Genomic DNA, 6000 nt, shown 5'->3' with positions numbered 1-6000 from the left:
GCAGTGCGTGGTGAGTGATTTTGAAAGGGACAGAATGAGAGATTGGGAAATGAGTAAAGGGATCACACTAAAGTGTGATTTGGTAATGTCACCTGCTGTTGCAAGTTTGGTCAAGTCATCAAGATATAGCCAGCAGGGAGGCTTCAGTAAGTGTGGGGAGTTGTTGCTATTAGCCTGGTTGCTGTTCAAGGTATGATGTTGATGCAAACATCCATGCTTGGTTCATGGATGCTGAGGACCTTGTCCACAAGTGGATGGATGTTCTGCAGGGAGATGTGTAAAGGGGTGGTGAGAGTGGATCCAGAAGAAATCCACAGGTATGGCAATTGAGACATGAGAAATGAAGGCGATGATGGGCAAAATAAGACCCCCCAGAGTGCACAGGCCAATGAGTGTATGTGGTAGGACATTTGAGAGTTGCTGTTTGTATTTGGTCAGTCAGTGCCTCAGTCAGTCGGGAGATGCTGAAAAGAGGTTCATTCAAGAGGGAATCAAGCTTGGGGAGGCAGGAAGAGACCTGGAATGTCAAAAACATGTTCCTGCCAATGGGAAGGGAATTAGGAAATCAGAGTACGAGTGGAAAATGTATTGATCAAGGAGTCGATGACTGCAGCAAGTAGGGATTTCTTAAATGGTCCCTCAAATTATGCCTTATGGGTAGAGCTTAAGAACAAAACATCACTGGGAGTTTACTATGGGCACCCCCCCCCCTCAAAAAAACTGTCAGGGAAAGACAAAAGGGTAGATATTTAGGCAAATGTCTGAGAAATGTAAGAATAAATGGATAATAACCGTAGGGGATTTCTACTTCCCCAACATTAACTGGGTTAGTTGAAGTGTAAAAGCCTTAGAGGGGGGGGAATTCTTTAAATGCGTCCAGGAGAGCTTTTTATGCCAATGTGTTAAAGTTCTACAAGAGGGTTCTGGACCTAGTTTTAGGAAATGAAGCCAGGTAAGCAGTAGAGGTTTCAGTAGGGGAGCATTTTGGTGACAGTGATCATAACCCAGTAGGATTTGAGAGTTATGGAAAAGGACAAAGATGGACCAGAAATAAGGTTCTGAATTGGGTGAGGGCTGATTTTAATAGAATAAAACAGGATCTGGCCAAAGTTAACTGGAAGAAGTTGACTGTAGGGAAATACATCAGAGCAATGGGGTTCATTTAAAAAGGAAATAGTGTACAGGCCAACATGTTCCTGTGAATGTGAAGGGTGGCCCTGGATGCTAAGAGATAGCCAGGGTTGTAAAAAAGGGAGGTTTATGGTAGGTACAGAAAGCTCAAAACAGTGGAACCTTTGAAGTGTTGAAAGTACTGGGTTTTTTTTTAAATGAGTAGAGCAAAATGGGGGACATAATTTTACCCACCAGTGTCCTTCTAAGAAAAATCCAAAGTGTTTTATAGGTAAACTAAAGGCAGGAGGATGACCAGGGAAAGGGATAAAGAGAAAAGTGGGGCAGAGTAAACGGAAGTGGGAGTAGATGGACTCAGATTGGGAAGGACAATCATAAGGTGCGTGTGAATGAACTCAGCACAAGATACTTCAGAAACACAGAATCCTACAATGCAGAAAAGGCCCATCAAGTCTGCACTAATGCATGAAAGGCCCTGACCTGCCCATCTAACCTCATTTGCCAAAACTTGGCCCTTAGCTTTTGAATGTTATGGCATGCTAAAGTACTCATCCAGGTATTTTTTTAAAGGATGGGAGGCATCCCACCTCCATTACCCTTCCAGGCAGCGCATTCCAGACCGTCACCACTCTGAGTAAAAAACACTTCCTCAAATCCCCTCCTAAACCTCCCACTCTTGCTCTTGTGCCTCCTCAAAACTGACCCTTCAACTAAGGGGAACAGCTGCTCCCTATCTATGCCCCTCATAATCTTTAACACCGCAAGATTATTTGATCTAAAAAAAATTAGAATACACTAAAACACCAATAGTAGGAGCTAGATAGGAGATGAATCCAGTGATAAAGTCAGAGGTTGTGTGGTGGAATAACAATGAAATTGGTCAGATAGAATCAGCTCTGAGGGACTCTAAGTTCAGATACAAAAGGTAATGGTTTAGTTTAGAAGTTATTTCAGGGTAGAGTATCAACATAGGCACTAATGGTGGATAGTTTTATGGAAATGAGGGTGCAGGGTCAGAAAGATGATGGCAAATGCAAGTTTTTTTTTTCTGGCCCAGTGAGTGATTTCTCAAAACTATAGAAGATGCTGCAACCTCGGAAGGATTTATGGTGCGTGTGTGCTTCAAAAGCAGTGCATTTTCCATTCAATATCTCCATCTTGAATATGTTTGATTCATTGTTCTGTAAATCAGAAAGATACCTGTAATTTTGTAGCCTCTGACTGGCTGGTACTCGATATACCGAATAAGTGAAGTCTGTGAAAGATGCCCCCTGGTGGGCAGCTACTGATCGTTAACATCTGAAACCCACTGTTTTCCTGCCTTAAGCTATACGGCGCAGAATGATTTCCACCTACTGTGTTTACTAGTTTCATTTCATCTTTTGCTTTTTGTTTAAAAGTGGAAAGGATAAGATCAGGAAGCTGTTGAAAAGAATTGGGGACTTTTTTTTAATTTAGCAAACCAGCCAGAAGTTTTCCACTCTTAGGTGTCCATTAGAGACCTGAAGCAAAGGGTTTTTCTTTAGTTTTCTGAAGCCTCCTTACTCCTGTTCTCTGTGAGACTTACTGAATTCAATAAAAAAAAAGTCTGGAATTAAGAATCTACTGATGACCATGAAGCCATTGTCAATTGTTGGAAAAAACCCATCTGGTTCACTCATGTCCTTTAGAGAAGGAAATCTGCTGTCATCACCTGGTCTGACCTACATGTGACTCCAGAGCCACAGCAATGTGGTTGCCTCTTAATGCCTTCTGAAAGCCAGTCAGCTCAATTAAGGATGTGGAACCAATTCTAGCCCAGCCAGTGATGCCCACATCCCATTAAAGAATAAACATTGGAATATCATGAATAGCAGGTTACAGCCATGTGCACTCTCGAACTGGCTCCACAATTCAATAAAATGATGGCTGCTCTTCAGCAATTCCATTTCTCCACATTATCCCAATATCACTTGATTCCCTTAGAACCCAACTTTCTATGGATCTCTGCCTTGAATATATTCAATGATGGGTCATCCATATATCTCTGGAGCAAAGATCCATGACCCTCTTGAGTGAAATAAGTTTCTTATCCTCTCAGTCCTCAGTGGCTGATCCCGTGTTCTAAGCAAGTCTCGTTTGAGATTCTCCACAGAAACAGTCGTTAGACACCTAACTCGTGCAGTCCCTGTTTAGAGTGTTACATGTTTCAAAGAGATCACCTCTCCCCGTCCCAAACTCCAAAGTAGCCTATTTCTACTCAGTTGAGTGCTCGATGGTTACTGTGAACTTCTAACATAAAGAAGCTGATGACCTGGCACCACTGCTTTTGACCTCTTTCGCTTATTTGCACTTGGAAACTGAGCAGACAAGAGAGCAATACTTGGACTGTATTTATTTTTGGATGTTCTATTTTTTAATGGCACTTATAGTCCCCCTAGTATAGTACAGCAAAACTCTTAATAATATTCACTAGAACACTGATGAAGAAATAGCGGAATATACACTTCCCAAAGAAGCTGCTGATCATTCCTGCACTAAAGCAATTGTCTATTTAACGGTGTTTGTATTTCCACAGCTTGGTGCATCCAGGACAACAGTTTGCTCATTTTGCCACCAGAGGGCAGTGACTCTCTATGCCTCAGATTCTCTACTGAAAGGTCCAAAAACACTCTCAGTAATTCTAGATCACAAGATTCAGAGGGACTAAAGTTCGCTGGATTTTACTAATCCAAATAGGTCACCAGATGCTGAGGAATTCTCCCAAATGCGGCTGTCGATCCACTTTTGTGAAGAAACATTTTAGTCACTTGGATAAAATAGGACACCTGGGAGGCAATGGTGGTGTGAGGGCAACCAGTTCCTCATTTCGAGGGAACTCAGACAATTGCTCCCTCAGGGCCGACAAGATTTTAATAAAAAAATTGTTTGACCTTGTTCTTGCTCTCAGTGGGCTGCTGTGCTGGCAGTTTTGATTATGAATGATTAACTGCTATTGCCTGTACTTTACTGGGCAGACACTGTTCTTATCAATAGTATCCTGTTGGTGTTGCTAAAAAATTTCAACAGGGGCTCGAGTCAAAAGGCAGAGGATGGGTAGGGGGAATGGCAATGTATCCTGGTAAGAGAGGGAGGTGGAAAGGTAGAAGTAGAACATGCTGGGCCCCAATTTTGTCAGTAAAAATTACCAATCTTTCAATGTTTGAAGCTGTCCAAATAGGGCAAAAAAAGGTCTTCATCATTGTCGAATCCCTTTGGTGCAGAAGGAGGCCATTTGTCCCATTCAGTCTGCACCGACCACAATCCCACCCAGGCCCTATCCCCATAACCCCATGTATTTACCCTAACTGGTCCCCCTGACACTAAGGGACAATATACATGGCCAATCCACCTAACCCGCACATCTTTGGACTGTGGGAGGAAACCAGAGCACCTGGAGGAAACACACGCAGACACAGGGAGAATGTGCAAACTCCACACATACAGTGACCCGAGACCTGGAATCAAACCCGGGTCCCTGGCTCTGTAAGGCAGCAGTGCTAACCACTGTGCCATTTTGAATGGACCACAGTTTGTAAAGACAAATGGACCCCAATTTTTCAAGTTTAAAGAGTCTCTGATTTGTTTTTAACAGCACAAAAGCCAACTCGACAGGCAAGATTTCTTCATTATTGGGCAGGCATCAATTTTACCAGGTTTGTTCATGAGTGTTATTCATGTTGGCAAAGATTAAACTAGATATGCCTGTGAGTAACACTGTAATCCAGACTAATGGATGGAGCAGGTAGATCATAGAAACCGTACAGTGCAGAAAGAGGCCATTTGGCCCATCGAGTCTGCACCAACCACAATCTCACCCAGGCCCTACCCCCATATCCCTACACATTTACCCTCAAATCCCTCTAACCTATGCATCTCAGGACCGTAAGGAGGTCATTTTTAGCATAGCCAATCAACCTAACACACATCTTTGGACTGTGGGAGGAAACCGGACCACCTGGAGAAAACCCACGCAGACACGAGGAGAATGTGCAAACTCCACACAGACAGTCACCCAAGGCAGGGATCGAACCCAGCTCCCTGGAGCTGTGAAGCAGCAGAGCTAACCACTGTGTTACTGTGCTGGCCCCTACTGTACTACCGTGCCTCGTTGAGATGTTGAGTTAATGGGATTTTCCTTAGCAGCCAATTGACATTGGAATTTCCAATGCATTCTTCATATAAAATAGATTATATCTATACATTCCAAAATAAATTAACATACATCAAAACATGAGGAGAACATATCCTATCTTGCATAAAGCCTGCTACCTCCTCACAAATAGTTTTATAACCACCATGCAAAAGAAAATGCCCTTTTCTGCATTTTGATTTTCTTTTGTATTATGATTGGCTAGTATATTAAGTCACTGCAATCCTATTTTTATTGTCTCAAACATGGGGTAATTGGGCTTCAAGTTTGCCGAAAGTCAAACTGTGGTATAGAATATGATCTAGAAGCATTTAGGTGTCACAAAATTTAACATATTTTGCAATGTTAAGTTGTCTGGAAGCCGCGTGACTCACATGTAACCCCAGCCCCACAGCAATGTCTTCCCAATCAGGCATAGGTATTAAATGCTGGCCCTGACAGTGATGCCCTCATCTCCATGAGCAAATACAGAAAAAAAGAAATCAATTATACATTGTTTCTCAAATGATCGGTTAGACCGTGCCAGCTTTTTGATGGTTAGTCAATTTTTCCAAACTTTGTAGGCTGACATGGAGTAACAGTGAACGTTTTGAACTGCATTCCACCTCATTACAGAAACTCGATGCCTTTTCACTCTGAACCTTTCTGATCCTGCCCACCATTATTTTGACTTGAGTATAGAAGTAATTTCTTAATGA

This window comes from Carcharhinus amblyrhynchos, chromosome 10 (assembly GCF_965287045.1).
Source record: "Carcharhinus amblyrhynchos chromosome 10, sCarAmb.v2.hapA, whole genome shotgun sequence".
In the NCBI taxonomy this organism is placed as follows: domain Eukaryota; kingdom Metazoa; phylum Chordata; class Chondrichthyes; order Carcharhiniformes; family Carcharhinidae; genus Carcharhinus; species Carcharhinus amblyrhynchos.
This window is presented reverse-complemented; position numbering follows the sequence as displayed.